This window comes from Gymnoscopelus microlampas (genome assembly GCF_963454915.1).
Source record: "Gymnoscopelus microlampas genome assembly, chromosome: 22".
NCBI classification, from domain to species: Eukaryota; Metazoa; Chordata; class Actinopteri; order Myctophiformes; family Myctophidae; genus Gymnoscopelus; species Gymnoscopelus microlampas.
Window position 1 is genome coordinate 20,588,450 of NC_139959.1, and position 17,575 is coordinate 20,606,024.

The following is a 17,575-nucleotide window of genomic DNA, read 5'->3' on the forward strand; positions in this document are numbered from 1 at the left end:
CAGAAGCAACTTTACAGAAAAACAAGCCCAAAGTCGCTTAAAATAAGCGGACATGGCAACACTAGTGCTCCTCCATCATCCGGGTTGTGCCGCAGTCAGTGTTATCGTTCCGACCAAGAGATAATCCTATGAGTGTGGCAATTTTCTTCAAGTATTTCTAGTATGACTTGTAATACTTTGTTTAATATGTTCATGTTTTATTTTATCTAGTAGCAACTGGCAAGACTTTAGGGCTACTCGATCATTAGGCATTTATGCAGGGGAACGATAAAACTGACACACACTGGAAACAGCTACCAGTGTTCCGTGCGCAGAAATAACGGAGCAGAAATAAGACTTCCGGTTGACGATCTCTTCAGAATAAGAGTACCCTCTAGAGTAAAAAGAAACCATTGAAAACCATTGAAAAACGGTTGATTTGCACATTAAAACTATAAATTAAGCATTTAAACGTAGCTAGAAAACACATATTATGTATATTTGTAATAAAAAAAGTTTAACTGTGTAACTGTTTTAATAACATTAAAGGTGTAGTGAAATGAAAAATATGTTTTTCACACTTTTAGAGCATATCCGTGGTCATCATATAGGCATACCTAACAATAGATGCCAAAAAAAATGAAAAAAAAACATTTTTGTGTATTTTTACATCTAAAGTCCCTAAAAAGCCAATCTTAATTACTTCCTGTAAACGAAAACGTGCTGCGTGATGACATAACTCGACCTTCGTGAATATAAATGAATCTTGATTACATGCACCTGTTTGATTCCCATAGCTGCACGTTCTTCAAACACAGCTGATTTTAATTACAGAGATACTCCGTTTTGAATCTCATTGAAGATGAGTGTATTACTCATTTTAAACTTCATCTGCACACTAAAATATGTATCTGAAAACATTATAGGTTAGAAATAAGCCAGGTAGTAGCAAACGCGCTTCACTGGCCGTCTCTCTCTCACTTGTAAACAAACACTAGCCGTGTTGCCCACGGCTGAAGTGATTGAGATCCAACGTCCCATAGCCTAAAGGGATGGGACCTTCTGATTGGATTAGAGTCGTTGAGCCGACGTTTCAGGCTGAACCTTCAAAATAAAATGACCGAAAATGTCACTTCAGTGCGTCTTTAAAAATGTATCTAAATGGATAATGCTGTTCACTGGAGTGCATAGACTTCACAAATTGGACGCTGGACACGAGACAGCTATTTGCGGGGGCACGTGTGACATACGTACGCGTTCAGGGAGACCCCCTCTACAACGCCACACTCTCCGCTAAGCGGGAGAGGTGTATTTGGAAAAGTGGCGGGCCGTCCAGTGAGGTCAGGGGTCAGAAAAGGTCCATTTTCAGTGCATAGACTTCACAAATTGGGCGCTGGACACGAGACAGCTATTTGCGGGGGCACGTGTGCGTATGTCAAAAGTGCTGGCGCCAACAGCCATCTCCTGTCCAGTGTCCAGTATTGTCTGAAAATGGCACTTTTCTTACCTCAGGCCTCACTGGGCGGCCTGCCACTTTCCTTTTTTTACAAATTATCTCTCAAATGTTCACCAACATTCTGTACTGGTCTGTATCCATTTTCTATCAAGTTTACGGACACACACACACACACACACACACACACACACACACACACACAAACTACAAATTTACTAATATTTCTGTCCTCTATCTTTTTTTTTGCTGTGTTTCCATGTTGTATATATGTTGTTAAATAATATACATTTGTAATGATTTTTACAGGGCCAGAGCTCAGCTCTGGACCTGTTTTGTTATTGGCAGTATTCTGTCACTTCTTCTTCTTCTTCTTCTTCTTCTTCTTCTTCTTCTTCTTCTTCTTCTTCTTCTTCTTCTTCTTCTGCCACTTTTCGCAGTTCTGGCTGAACCGTGCTGTCGCTTTTTACGAAACTCGGCCATATGGTAGATGGTCATGAAAAACAATCAAAAAATAATTCTCACAATCTTTCGTCCAAAGGTGGCGCTATAGCACTCAATTGAAAATGCCAACTTTGAACAGGTACAACTCATGCCCTGTTTGACCTACAGCCATGAAACTTGGATACACATATGCGTCTCCTCATGCTGAACAACTTTCACCCTCTGCCTTTTGACCTCTGACCTTTAGATCTCCCACCATTTTGAATTATATGAAAAACAGTCATTGGCTCCTAACTTCTGCATTTTTTCACTTATGGAAATTCCGCCGCCTAGAAGTTGTCGGCAGATGTCCAAAGTTCAAGTGTTAAACGTTTCGTGCAGATTGCTCCAAAATCCCAGGATTCCATAGATTTTAACTATTGCAGTTTTATGAAAATTATTCATCTGCCCCTAACACATACATGCAAGACTCACATTTCTTTGAAACGTTGCAGTAATGTAGAGAGTCATTCCAAATATCACTGAAACCAATCGCACTCCAATTGGCCAAAGGGGGGCGCTATAGCAATTTTTTTAAAATGCAAACTTTAAACAGGCAAAAGTCATGCCTCGTTTGGCCGAAAATCGTGAAACTTGCTTACACTTGTGCCTTGACTCATGAGGAACACATCTATCGCTTTGACCAGTAAGCTCCGCCCTTAGATTGTCCGCAATTTTGAGCAGTTTGAAAAACACTTAAACCCAGGATTTTTCAGCTATTTGCGTGAAACTGTATCATCTGTGTGATCTCCTTTTTCACAGTTCCTTGTCTGTTGGTCCAATGGCGTCTCCCTTAAATGAGTGCCTCACAATCTCAAGGTCGTCAGTTCAAGCCTCACTTGCAGACTTCATTTAATGGTTTGTGAACGAGTGATCTTGTGTTGGCTTGGTTCATGACAGAAGGCAAGAGTTTATGATCTTCAACAGACAACATCAGCCTGGACAAAACTATAGCACTATAGGTAGTGTTGCAGCCTATGAGAGTTCGATTCCTGTTAATGGCAATAGGTTGAGATGTCCAATCAATCCATTCTGTTTTCATCTCTCTCTCTCATCAATCTATTCCGTTTCCATGTCTCTCTTCAATCTATTCCGTTTCCATGGCGCTCTCTCTCTCTCTCTCTCTCTCTCTCTCTCTCTCTCTCTCTCTCTCTCTCTCTCTCTCTCTCTCTCTCTCATCAATCTATTCCGTTTCCATGTGTCTCTCTCTCTCTCTCTCTCTCTCTCTCTCTCTCCAGTTTCCATCTCTCTCTCTCTCTCTCTCTCTCTCTCTCTCTCTCTCTCTCTCTCTCTCTCTCTCTCTCTCTCTCTCTCTCTCTCTCTCTCTCTCTCTCTCTCTCTCTAGTTTCCATGTCTGGCCCTGTATTATCGCTGTATTTTTCTGATTACATTTGTATTTGTATTGTATTTTAGTTTTTAAATAGGTGAGATCAACTTTATAAACCCCAAATGCTTTTTTTTAATCTCACCTGCACTATCTACTATTATTATTTGTAGCATATTTTGTGGTCTCTTTTATCATTGTTTATTTGCTTCTGCAATAAACAATATTATATCATCATCATTTTCCAAGAGTGACCTGGCCTAGAGTCAGCATTATTACAACAATGGACAAACAATACAAAAACAATACATATATGTAACACACACAAATCAATATCCAGTTAAAGTGCAAAACAGTGCTAAGTGCACATTTAATGGGGGTCAATAGCCAATTTCAAACTGGAACAACCTGGCACTTAGAAGTGATCTAGTATAAGCCATTTAAAAAGACATACTGTACATCATAAATAGATTTGTGTCTTTTAAAAAACATAAAAAATGTAATATCTTATTTTGAAGGCAACCGGAAACCTTATTTCTGCTAGCTCGAAAACCTGAAGTCCAATTTCTGCTCACGGAACGGAGCTGAAACAGCTCTAGCAACAATAAGGTTTCCGGTTGCCTTCAAAATAAGATCGTAAATTTGTAATGTTTTTTAAAAGACACAAATCTATTTTAAAAATACATTTATGATGTATGTCTTTTAAATTACTCACACTAGAACACTTCCAAGTGTCAGGTTGTTCCAGATTTAAATTGGCTATTGATCCCCATTAAATGTGCACTTTTAATGGGGTTTCTGATCCTGTTTTGCACTTTAACTGGATATTCATTTGTGTGTGTTACATGTATTGTTTTTGTATTGTTTGTCCATTGTTGTAATAATTCTGCCTCTAGGCCATATCACTCTTGACAATTACTATGATATAATATTGTTTATTTGCAGAAGCAAATAAACAATGATAAAAGCAACAACAAAGTATGCTACAAATAATAATAGTAGATAGTGCAGGTGAGATTAAACAAAAACCGTGTGGGGTTTATAAAGTTGATCTCACCTATTTAAAACTAAAATACAATACAAATAAGAATGTAATCAGAAAAATAAATTAAAAACGTATATCATTTAAAGACATACAACATGGATACACAGTACAAAAAAAAGGTAAGGATAGAAATATTAGTAGATTTGTAGTAGATTTGTGGTATATGTGCTAGTATATGTGCTAGTGTGTGTGTGTGTGTGTGTGTGTGTGTGTGTGTGTGTGTGTGTGTGTGTGTGTGTGTGTGTGTGTGTGTGTGAGAGAGAGAGAACTGTTCCATAAATGAGCACCCCTGAACTATCTAATTACATTTTAGCCTTTGCATAAGACTGCAAGCCTGCAATGCGTCGCTGTAGATCGGCTATTTTCACTATTTTAAAATGTTTTTCAAAATAAGAACAATGCTTGATAAGATAAGGCATAAGACATAAGACTGAGGGCAAAATAGGGCTGGCAATGTCCAATATTTGCCCACACAAAAAAGGGGCAGGCCGTCCAATAGAGACACACGGGCGGAAACGGAAGGCCTACAAATTCACGCCCACTTTTGAGACAGCGCTGCTACTCGGGGTCCGTTAGAAAGATGAACTGCAGCACTCAATGCAATCTTTATGAGAGGCATTGTAAAATACCGTCATTTCATTGGTTAACTACTGAGGCTGTAGCGACTTTTTTGGTGTTCTAATAAAGTGTCCCATTTGTTTGATTTGTCCTTTTTAATGTCCCATATCTGTCATCTCGATATACTACCCACAATATACTATAATATACTCCATCAGTATGTCAAAACCGCTAGCATCGGAGATCTAGACTTTAAGTGGTCGCATGGTATATACGTCACGGACGCATCCCTTGAGGTTTTCAATACCCAGAAAACTGGCGAAAGTGGACGTTTTCAATATGTTTTGGTCATTATCTCTGGAACAGAAGGTCCAATCCGCTCAGTTCAAAGCTTGTTGGGTGCGTGACTTTGAGGACATTAAGCACGCAATGACACATTTTCGTTTTTTTTTTTTTTTTTTAGGGGAGGCGAGATCTTAGTTGGGCAGGCGACCGCCTGTCCTGCCTCTACAGTGTGGTACTGGGTACACCACTGGTCGGCGCTCGGCGCTCGTAAAGACAGTGATGTCACTGAAATGCGACAACTTCTCTCGGTCTGCCGTCTACCCTCTGCTGTGTTAACATTATGGGTAACTTGTTAAAGTGGCAAATTAAATGTGAAACACATCAACTATTAAGAAAACAAGAAGATATGTTGACAAAGACACTCCATACATTTGGAAACATATTTTTATTTAAATCAATATCGTCTCCAGTTAATGCAGGATAATTTTAAAAGTAGGCTAATTCTCATATCCTCTCATAGGGAATGCATTGAGAGCTGCAGTTCGTCGTTCTAACGGACCTCGAGTAGCGGCGCTATCTCAAAAGTGGGCGTGAATTTGTAGGCCTTCCGTTTCCGCCCGTGTGTCTCTATGCGGCCAAAGGGACTTTTCTACTTATACATTTTTTATCCCATAAAAGCAACAACAAAGTATGCTACTAATAATAATAGTAGATAGTGCAGGTGAGATTAAACAAAAAAACGTGTGGGGTTTATAAAGTTGATCTCATCTATTTAAAACTAAAATACAATACAAATAAGAATGTAATCAGAAAAATAAATTAAAAACGTATATTATTTAAAGACTTACAACATGGATACACAGTATAAAAAAAAGGTAAGGATAGAAATATTAGTAGATTTGTAGTAGATTTGTGGTATATGTGCTAGTATATGTGCTAGTGTGTGTGTGTGTGTGTGTGTGTGTGTGTGTGTGTGTGTGTGTGTGTGTGTGTGTGTGTGTGTGTGTGTGCGTGCGTGCGTGCGTGTGTGTGTGTGTGTGTGTGTGTGTGTGTGTGTGTGTGTGTGTGTGAGAGAGAGAGACAGAACTGTACCATAAATGAGCACCCCTGAACTATCTAATTACATTTTAGCCTTTGCATAAGACTGCAAGCCTGCAATGCGTCGCTGTAGATCGGCTATTTTCACTATTTTAAAATGTTTTTCAAAATAAGAACAATGCCTGATAAGATAAGGCATAAGTCATAAGACTGAGGGCAAAATAGGGCTGGCAATGTCCAATATTTGCCCACACAAAAAAGGGGCAGGCCGTCCAATGCGGCCAAAGGGACTTTTCTACTTATACATTTTTTATCCCACGATTTGTAACCCTTTTTCACCCGGTGCTCTGCCAAAGTGATCCTGGGCGCTACACGCCCCCCACCAGCCTTGGGAGCCCAGGGCCGAGCTCATGCCTCCTTCAATGCATGAGAGCCAACTGACCTTCTTGTACCACGCCACACTCTCAGCTAACACCTCCCCGGCTTAGCTGAGAGTGTGGCGTTGTAGGGGAGGTCTCCCCGAACGCGTGCGTACGTCAGAAGTGCTGGCGCCAACAGCCGTCTCCTGTCCAGTGTCCACTATTGTCTGAAAACGACACTTTTCTGACCTCTGACCTCACTGGACGGTCCGCCACACTTTTTTGAGGGCGTCTCTACCGCAGGTAAGGGTGGAGACGATCCTATCATTCCTGAGCCGCTTTCAGCGGGGTCAGAAGGTGTCAGTTTGGGAGTGCCAGCGTCTGTTAGGCTTGCTAACAGCGGCCTCACTGCTGGTTCATCTAGGCCTGCTCAATCTCAGGCCTCTCCAACTGTGGCCTTGTGGTGACAACACAGTGCCTGAGGGCGCTGTCGAGGTGGCACTCACGCTCCTTTTTTTGTCAAGGAGTGGAGCTGCACAGGGTGTGTCGCAGGGAGCTATTGTGCACGGACGCCTCCTTGGCAGGTTGGGGAGCAGTGCACAATGGCAGGTCAGCGAGTGGCCAGTGGAAGGCCCCTTGGCTGGACAGACATATCAATGTCTTAGAGCTCAGGGCAGTGCACCTGGCTCTTCAGAGTTTCCTCCCGTCCCTAAGGGACAGACATGTGTTGGTGAAGACAGACAATGCCTCAGTGGTGGCCTACATCAACCACCAGGGCGGGGTGAGATCTCCAGAGAGGTTGCTCTTGTGGGCTCATGCGCATCTAGCTTCTCTACATGCAGTGTTCATTCCTGGGGCTCACAACACGGCAGCGGAGCGGACATGCTCTCGAGGGCAGGGCCGCAAGAGGGGGACTGGCGTCTGCACCCTCAGGTGGACCCAGGGAACTCTCAGTGCCCCTTCTGGTTCTCAGTGACGGGGCCTCCGGGACCCCTGGGACTGGATGCTCTGGCCCACGACTGGCCAGAGGAACCGCTGTATGGATTTCCTCCAATTCCCCTGATCCCTGCAGTGCTGGACAGGACCAAGCAGGCAGGTCACAGGTTGATACTGATTGCCCCGTTTTGGCAGAGGCGCCCATGGTTCAGTCTCCTTTCGTCTCTCCTTGCAGGGACTCCATGGCAGTTTCCCCTGAGGCCAACTACTCGCAGGCCGGAGGGACCCTGTGGCACCCCGAACCACGGCGGCTCAACCTTTTGGCCTGGCCCCTGAGCGGCGCCAGTGGTCAGAGCTAAGCCTCCAAGAGGGGGTGATAGCTACTTTGCAGGGAGCCAGTGCTCCTTCTACTAATGCAGCATATCACTGTACGCTGGGATCTGGACATTGTTTTGTCAGCCCTTACTAGGCCTCCATTCGAACCCCTTGAGGCACCTTCGTTGAAGCACCTTTCCTTGAAGGTGGCCTTTCTGCTAGAAATCACTTCCACCAAGAGGGTTGGTGAGTTGCATGCTCTTTCAGTAAGCCCTGAGTGCTTCCGGATGGGGCCTGACGAGTGTGGTTCGTCGACCAAATCCTTCCTTCTTGCCGAAGGTCCTGTCTGAGGGGTACGTCAACAGTCCCTGGTCTCTATCTGCTTTCTCCCCATCTGGAGATGAGGAGGGGCATGGTTCTGCCCCCAGTGTGCTTTGCCCTGTAAGGGCTTTGCAAGCATATGTGAGTCGCACGCAGTCGCTGCGCAGGACAGACCAGCTCTTTGTGTGCTATGCAGAGCGGGTCCTGGGGTCAAGTCTGTCTAAGCAGAGGACTGTCCCATTGGATTGTGGACACAATCCAGTTGGCATATGGTCTGGCTGGTAGGCCTGGGCCAGTTGGTGTGGTGGCTCATTCCACCAGGGGAATGGCCACATCTAGAGCCCTCCTGCGGGGAGTTCCACTCTCTGAGGTGTGTGCCGCAGCCAGTTGGGCCTCATCTGCCACATTTGCCAGATTTTATAATATCAACGTGGCGACACCTAATGCAGTGGTGTCGGCAGTTCTGGGCAGCTCCTCCTGACCTCAGAGACGAGGCAGTTCGGGGTAGGTTCTATGCTTGCTCTCAACGAAGGCGGTCGCATTTTACTTCTTTCTCTAGCCTTATCTCTCTCCCTCTCCCTCTCCACCTCGCCTGGTGCGTCTCTCTACACTGTCTCCTCGAAAGAAAAATGATCTGGAGTAAATATGGATATCGTAAGCTGGTCTATCAACGCAATTGACAAAATCTTTTCAACAAGAAGCACGGGTCCGGAGGAACCCACCTGCCCGGACGGGACACTTGCTGCTGGATATATGTGATGGATTCGTACTAAGATAAGTGGAGGGTCGTCTGCCTGGCTGTCCTATCCGTGGAGGATATTGAGGATGTCTACCTATTTAGCCTAATGATAACGAGTCTTCTGCTAATTGGCTCAAGCATTGCACTGGTGTATTGAAAAATTGGAAAGACAGCGGCACCAGAAGGGGCCCCAAGGCTGCCTGTCATGATATTGGAGTTGGGCAAGGTAGTGGGAACTCAGACTGTTGCGATTACTGAACTGAAACGTGGCATGATTACCATCATCGAGAGAGATCACAAACTGGACAACATCCTAGTGGACTTGAAGCGTGTTGCGGACAACACCTCAGATAAGGATCGCATTCTGAATGTCATCGGGGAGAGACTCACTGCCATCGGGGAGAGACTCACTGCCCTGCAAGGCGAAGTGACTTTGTTGAGAATCAGAATGGAGGGATAATCATTGTATTCCCTCGCCCTAAACGGATCAAATATGGATTAATGGCTACATTTCGGATCCCCCCCCCCAATCATTCCTCTGGTGGTTACAATGTCGAGAGAAGTCCCCCTCGTGTATCCCCCCCTTCCTCATGGACACCTGTTGTTATGACTCCGGGTTGGGGCCGATTCAAGGACGTCTCCCACAGCTTCACAACTTGCTGTGTTTATCGCAAAGACACCAGCGGAAGAGATAACATGAGCGGCTGAAACTCGAGGACGAACTCTAGGCCTACCCTTTACACACAAAAACACATGAACTTCTTCATGAATTTACATAAACCCGCACACACACGCCTTCGCTTCCCTGCACCCGCACCCCCCCCCCCCCCCCCCCCCTCCCCGGGCTCCTTTTTTTCCCCTCCTCCCATGCACTGCCTCCTTTTGGAGACAGTGCCTGGATGTAGTGTTTTTTGCCCATCCAACCTCTCCACCCAGTCATTTAGCAGACGCTTTTATCCAAAGCGACTTACAATAAGTGCATTCAACATAGGTAGGGAACTAAACTACTAATCACCAGAAGTCTTAAGTGCATTTCCTGCAAAAACAAGCAACCAAGAGTATACCTAGCGCTAAGGTAAAAGTGCTATATATCAGCTACCTGGAAAAAAAAAAGTGTATCGACTAAACAAGATCCAATAAAACAGTACAACAATAAAACAAGAGTTTGTACAACTAGTTAACAACAAGTAAGCCAGACAAAGAGGAAGGGTAGTGTTTCCTGAAGAGGTGGGTTTTCAGCCTGCGGCAAAAGATGGGCAGTGACTCTGCTGTCCTGACATCAGTGGGAAGTTCATTCCACCACTGTGGGGCCAGAACAGAAAAAAGTCGTGACCGTGTCGATCGACCAGAAGGACCCTTGAGTGACGAGGCAATCAGTCGCCCCGAGGTGGCAGACCGAAGTGGTCGGGCAGGGGCGTAGGCATCGACCATAGCCCGGAGGTAAGAAGGAGCTGTTCCTTTCACTGCCCTATAGGCTAGCACCAGGGTTTTAAACTGGATCCGAGCTGCTACAGGGAGCCAGTGTAGAGAACGGAGAAGGATAGTTGTGTGGGAGAACTTGGGGCGGTTGAACACCAGACGAGCTGCAGCTTTCTGAACAAGCTCCAGAGGTCTGATGGCAGATGCCGGAGCACCAGCCAGGAGTGAGTTGCTGTAGTCCAGGCGGGAGATGACAAGAGCCTGGATGAGCACCTGGGCTGCCTTCTCCGTGAGGAAGGGGCGAATCCTCCTGATGTTGTAGAGGAGGAATCTGCAGGACCGTGTCACTGATGCGATGTTTGCCGAGAACGACAGTTGATCGTCCAGGGTCACACCCAGATTCTTCGCAGTCCGAGTTGACGTCACCACAGCATTATCAATGGTGATGGCCATGTCTCGGTGCGGACAGCCCTTCCCCGGGAGGAACATCAGCTCGGTCTTGTCCACCCCTCTTCCTTCTTCTCTTTTTTCTTCTCCAACAAAGAAGGCTGAAAGCCTTCTTTGTTGGAGCAAGGAGGGAAACTTCCGATGCGCTATAACGGCTGCACTGTGACCCAGCGTGCCTTGTTTTGCTGTAACTGTGTACTTGTACCTGTGACATCCCATTGTAACTTGTATTTGTGTTGCATACGTGGCTGCTGTGTGTTAACGAATTTCAGTGTGAACTGACAATAAAGTACTATTTGATTTGATTTGATTTGATGCTTTCAGGCTTCTTTGTTGGCCTGACTGTTCCTACCTCAACCACCAGGTGAATCGGGTAGTTCTATACCCACATTGGAGTGATCCAATGAGGGGAAACATAACAAAGGATACGAAGGTAACCACGGTTATGTGACCCGGTTGGATCACTCCAATCCTGTCGTGGTGCTTGAGGCACCTCGAAATGTTCCTCAAGCAGGCGCACGTGGGTGTGGTGTGCCTATATAGGGCAGGCCACACCCCCACGCACACACAGGTGCGCACGGTAGTGAATCAGTTAATCCTTACCTCGAATGTATCCCTCCGCTGCGGAGTGATACCCACATTGGAGTGATCCAACCGGGTCACATAACTGTGGTTACCTTCGTAACCTTCGTTTCTGAACCATTCTTTAGCTCCATGGTCACTGAACTAAATATTGGACCCAATCGTAACAAGACACACAATATTTACAAGATTTTCATTCTAAAATGGCTTTTTTTAGAGAAAAAAATCAGTCTAGTCCAAACGTCCAAAAGTATAGTCCAAACTATACTTTATCGGCGAAAAAGAAGTAGTCGGCAGTTGGAAAAAGTTGTGTGCCCAACGGGAGTCAAACCTCGGAGATGAGGATTGAGAGCCTAGTGATTATCGAGGCATGCCACTGAGGCCGGTGCTGAGACCAGGTATTCGGGCTGAATTAGAATATGAATTAGAATGTGACAACTCCCACCGTTCCCAAGTCTTCTAATGTAGAGCGAAAGAAGCCCCGCCCGCTCTCCCCACAACATGATTTACGATTCTGTGCCTATCTGTACATAACTCGGACAGGGCTGAGTAGGCACAAGCGAACTTGAGCCACGTAAGGCACCACAAGTTGCCGTGACGAATGTTGCGAAGTTAAGACTGCGCCCCTCCGTCACGGTCCAAAACTATACTTCATCGGCGAAAATTAAGTAGTCGGCAGTTGTTGGAAAAAGTTGTGTCCCCAACGGGAGTCAAACCTCGGAGATGACGATTGAGAGTCTAGTGATTATTGAGACGCGCCACTGAGGCCGGTGCTGAGACCAGGTATTCGGGCTGAATTAGAATGTGACAACGCCCACCGTTCCCAACTCTTCTAATGTAGAGCGAAAGAAGCCACGCCCAGTAGGCCCCTTTTTACCGCTCGCTGGTAAAATGACGTACAAGTACTACAAAATGCAGTTTCGTATCTATACAGCTGAGTTCCGGTGTGTCATTGTCCAAGGAGGAAGAAACTGCAAGAGATTCTTCTTACTGAGAAAGTGGCTGAGAATGAGAAAATCATGTGCTATCCTATCCTATCCTATCCTATCCTAATCCTAACTACTATAATTGAAATGACCTCCAAAAGTACGTCCGGGGTTGGTCACCACACGATCACTCCACTTGCCTCCAAACTTGCCACAGACTGTTGATCAGTGCTCTGGCTAATACTTAGGCTTCTTTACCCGCCTTAAATGTACTTACATATTGTACAGTTAATATAAAACTACATTTTAACATTTTAGCCACAGCAGCTTTCCTTCTTTCTGGCCGCGGAATCTGTTTTTGGCCGCTAGGACCCCACCCTACTGCGCATCTCCATATATGGCCATATCAGTTGGATCACTGATGCAACATAGCTGCGATGTAGCTGATAGGGCCTAGATGTAAGGGCCACAAAGCGGCCCAAACCTCTAGTCACTATAATCAATGCAGTGGTTCTCAAACTTTTCCATGTCAAGGACCCCCAAATTAATGTCTTTGGCCACGGACCCCCATCTGAAAATATTTTATCCCAGGGACCCCAATACTATGTTTATGTTTAAAAAATATTAAAATTATTTTGAAAATAGTCGATCTACAAGCTCACAACACCTCGCATTGAGACAAGTTGTGAGCTTGTAGATTGGCTATTTGTCAAGCCAATGTATATACAGGGTAGTGCTTAAACAGATTTTGAAGTTACGTATTATATTAAGGACCCCTGGGGGGTCCCCGAACCCCACTTTGAGAACTATTAGTGTATATGTATAATAGGGCTCTTCAACAGGGGGTCAGGGACTCTTAGGGGTTAGCTCCACTGGCTATTACTGGAAGAGGTGCTTTCCATCAATGCATCTATCAGATCTATGGGTATATATGTTACAGGGAAATTGGAGATCCAGGGAAATTGGAGAAGGCGCGCTCGTTTTTACCACCCACCCAGCAATTCTGTAGAACCAACACTAGAGGGAGCCACGAATACAAGGCACGAGCCAGGCTTCCCAACTAAAGTGCACAAACATATATGGCTGCGACCACACACACACACACACGCTCATGCTTTCAATTTGGTTTATTGAAAGCATGACTGTTAAGATACTTTTATTGTGTTCTGGCTTTTAACATTTGTTTTAGTTTCTCCCTGACACACACACACACACACACACACACACACACACACACACACACACACACACACACACACACACACACACACACACACACACACACACACACTCACACACACGGATAGTGATCCATGAAAAGATATATTCTGTCCCTATCGGTTCACAACTCGGACGGCGCTGATTCGACTAGCAGACCTTCGAGACTGGTGCCCACCTTGTTTTGGTGCTCAGATTTCCATAGTGCCCAGAATGTTTTGGTGCTTACCTTTCCTGTAATCATTTAATGAAACAGAAGTTTCTGCTGAAGCCATGGGGAACCTGAATTAACAGGCCCTTGATTAGGCCTATCATTGTTGAGTTCCTGGCTGATTGATTGATGGAATACTTTATTTACAGTTGATAGGTCTGATAACTATGTATTTTGTGGACAATATTGATATATATCTAAACCTGTCAGCATATTTTGGTGTCATCTCTGGCCTGCCTAAATGTCAAATTCATATAATATGTCAATGCAGTCTCAGACTCTCTGATACTCTCTGTGCAAGGCCACTGAGCTGGCTCCTTCCTCAGATAACATTCTCTCCTTTCCATTCTGCCTCTAACTTTGTTGTGCTCTGATGGTCCATCCATGTTAACCATAACAATAGGAGGTTAATCTCGGATTGTTTTAAGAACTTTACAGAAACAAACTTTGGACACACAACATGAACTTGAGTTGAGTAAACTTGGAGGAAATTGGTTGCCACGGAAACGAACCACGATGGCCACTGATGACGAAGTATGCTGTCTCTCTGGCCAATCAAAGGAGTCCACATATGCACCGGAACTCATCTATGCCTAAACCTATGATGTCATTGTTTATGTTACCGACCAGATAAGGGTCAGTTTATAACTCCCTGCAATTGACTGTTTGGGGTTGGAGAGCCATTAGCCTAGCATATCTCTGCTGTCCGGCCGGAACCAGCTAACTCCAAAATGGTAATTGTTCAGGAAATGAAAAACAAAATATACATTTTTCAGAAAATGACGAAAACCTTATATTTTTAAAACAAAGCAATACTGCCACATCAAACTTGGTATTGTGACTTTATATATTATCAGATACTTGCATGTGTCATTATATTATCACCACTTTACCCAAATCCAGCTCAAGTGGAGTTAGGAGGTTTTGTCCATCATTGAGTGGAGTTAGGAGGTTTTGTCCATCATTGATAAGAACAGCTGACAATGAATCTCAAAGCTCACAACACATCACAACGCATTGTGAGCTTGGAGATCAGCTATTTATGGTGTGCGCCATCCTCATATACTATAGATCAAGCTGAATGCTGTACTTAAACAACTTTTATTTGAACATGCATTGGAAACATCCATGGATCTAACTGTTACCACTGTTGTTCTTCTACAGTTGAGTACAACAAACAATTCTGCCTCAATACTCAATACTAAATATATTTAACAAAAGCAATCATGGCACACCAACAATAAATAAATGGCATATCAATAAAAAAATACATTCATGAATAATAGAATCTGTAGCCTATCAAATCTGTAGCCTACTGCACTAACAATAGCAACCACAGTTGCATTTACCTATCCATCAACATTTTATTATTACATTGTTGTGTGTTGTGTGTTGCCTAAACCTTCCAGTCACTGGGTTGGTGAAAACACCCCGCAAAACGGTGACCAGAGCCGAGAGCAAATGACTGTTCACTTAAAGTCTCTGCTAAAGGTGGAGGGTAAAGCATGAATGCAGTCTGACATGAGTGATATTCAGTCACATCCTGCATATTGATTTAACGCTGAAATTACACAGTGAAAACTGTCCAAATTTATATCTGACAATTGGTCAAAAAGAAAGTCTGAATTACGTTTTTTTAAATCTGTAGTATTTATATTTGACAATTGGCAAAAACCCTGTATATATAGTATGCAGCAGTGGAGAGCATGAGAGGAGGGGGGAGTTGTTTGTTTTTGACGGACAGTTTGAGGATCCAATGGAGTTGGGAGTTTTCGTCAGAGGCGCTTTTTAATACTTTTCATAGGTTATTATAAAAAAAAACTTTACACAGATGTAAAGGGGGTTCAATAGCATTGATTTATGAAAAAAAAAAAAAAAAACTGAAAATGGAGTTAGCTGGTCCCGGCTGGACACCGACGAATTATCTGTGTGTCAGTTATTAACCTCTGTCCAGCTCTCTTGAATAAAAATGTAATCCAATTACTTTACAGAATGGCTACACTGTGTCTCTGGAGTTTTCTTATGATCTCTGTGAAATTAATCTGAATCTCATAAGGGTGATAAGAAAAATATCGATCAACAGTTTTCAAAAAAATCATAGGAAAGTACAGTTCAATACAATGTCTGCTGACAGACAAATACACTACCACGTAAAACATAATATAAACAGTTTGAAAACAAAAATGAAAATATAGCTGCAAGCAGCGATAAACGGGGGCCAAGGAATGACGGCAAAAAGCAATGTGCAACAACAGCACAATAAGACATAGAAACAATAGATTGAATTTGAGACAAAGCAGCCCATGCAATTAACAAATGAGCTTTCTGAACATCTTAGCAGAGTGCTGAGGGATTGTGGCTAGCATTCAGGGGAGCAATCCAGGGTTAAGAACCTCACTCATGGACACCTCAACCCATAGACAGGAATCAAGCCCTTGACCTTCGGACTCGCAGGCTGCTACACTGCCAATCGAGCTATAGCTACGTCCAGCCTGATGGTGTCTGTTGAAGATCATAAACGCTTGCCTTCTGTCATGAACCAAGCCCCTGTTTCACTAACACTAAGATCGGGTTCACAAACCATTTACCAATAGAGAAATTGTATGTCTCCTTGGAACTGAAACTAGTGTTGCTATCTGAAAAGTTGTGAGATTGTAGATGGGCTATTTTCACAAGAAAGTATGTCATACATACATTGAAAACAAATACTCTCAAATAAGCATTTCATGTTATCTATAGAAATTGCACATGCACTAATCGATGCAGTCATGTTTTGTGCGATGCAATTGAAATTTAGCCTGCATGAGGTGAGCCTTGAACCGGGGACCTTGAGATTTAGAGGCAGATGCTTTGGAGGCCACGTTTAGGACTGTATCCGCCACTGAGGGTGCAGTGACATCCAAACTATAGAACCTCACAAATGTGCTGGGCAAGGCTCAACTGGCAGCATCACATATAGCCTGGATAGAGACTCCTCTAAACAAGGCCCAAGAACCAGCCATCCCCCTGGTGGAATGCGCCCACAGTCCTTCTGGGGGCAACGTGCCACTTCTGGATTAGGCCAACTGAATGGCCTGAACTACCCAGTGGGAAAGTGTTTGCTTAGAAATGGGCCTACCCCGCAACCGCGGTGCCCATGACACAAACAACTGATCCGACTTCCTAGAAGCCCTGGATCTGTCCACATACATCGTCAGTGCCCTCACTGGGCAGAGATGATGTAGTCTCTCGTCCTCCAGTGACGAAAATGGGGGCGGATGGAACGCCGCCAAAGTCACAGGAGTGCATGGCGTCAGAGGGTTCTTGGGAATATACCCAGGCCTGGGTTTAAGCACCACCCTCGTCGCCCCATCACTGAATTGCATGCACTCCTCATGCACTGATAGTGCGTGGAGATCACCGATCCTCTTGGCCGAGACCAAGGCTGATCAGTAGCAAAGTTTTGAGCGTTAGGTGTCGCAGACCAATCTGGCCCAGAGGCTCGAAGGGCGCCCTAGACAGGACGTCCAACACCAGGCTGAAGTCCCAGGACGGTAGCTACTGGTGGAAGGCGCCTCAAGTCCCAGGACGTTAGCTACTGGCAGAAGGCGCCTCGCCCCCTTCATGAACCGTCTCACCAATGGTTCTGACTCACCGTGTCGTCACGTAGGTCTAAGTGGCAGGCCGAGATGACCTTCACCGTGGAGAAAGCCCTGCCTCTGTCTATTAGGTCCTGTACAAAGGACAAAATGACAGGTACTGGGGCCAAGAAGGGTATGGTGCGAGTTTTCTCGCACCATAACTCAAATCTGTGCCATTTTCCGTCATAACACGCACGCGTGGAGAGGGTCCTGGCATTCTGTATGGTCGCGATGACACTCTGAGGCAGCCCCTCGGCGCCCAGGTTCATCCGCTCACGTGCCAAGGCCAGATACTCAGGTCCTCTGGGTGTGGGCAG

At 44.8% G+C, this 17,575-nt stretch overlaps 1 protein-coding gene across 1 annotated transcript in view; it reads left to right on the top strand.

Moving 5' to 3' along the window:
* Nucleotides 1-17,575, top strand: part of LOC311038464 (uncharacterized protein) — a 125,795-nt gene that overhangs the window by 80,595 nt on the left and 27,625 nt on the right. The gene's annotated exons all lie outside the window — the stretch shown is intronic.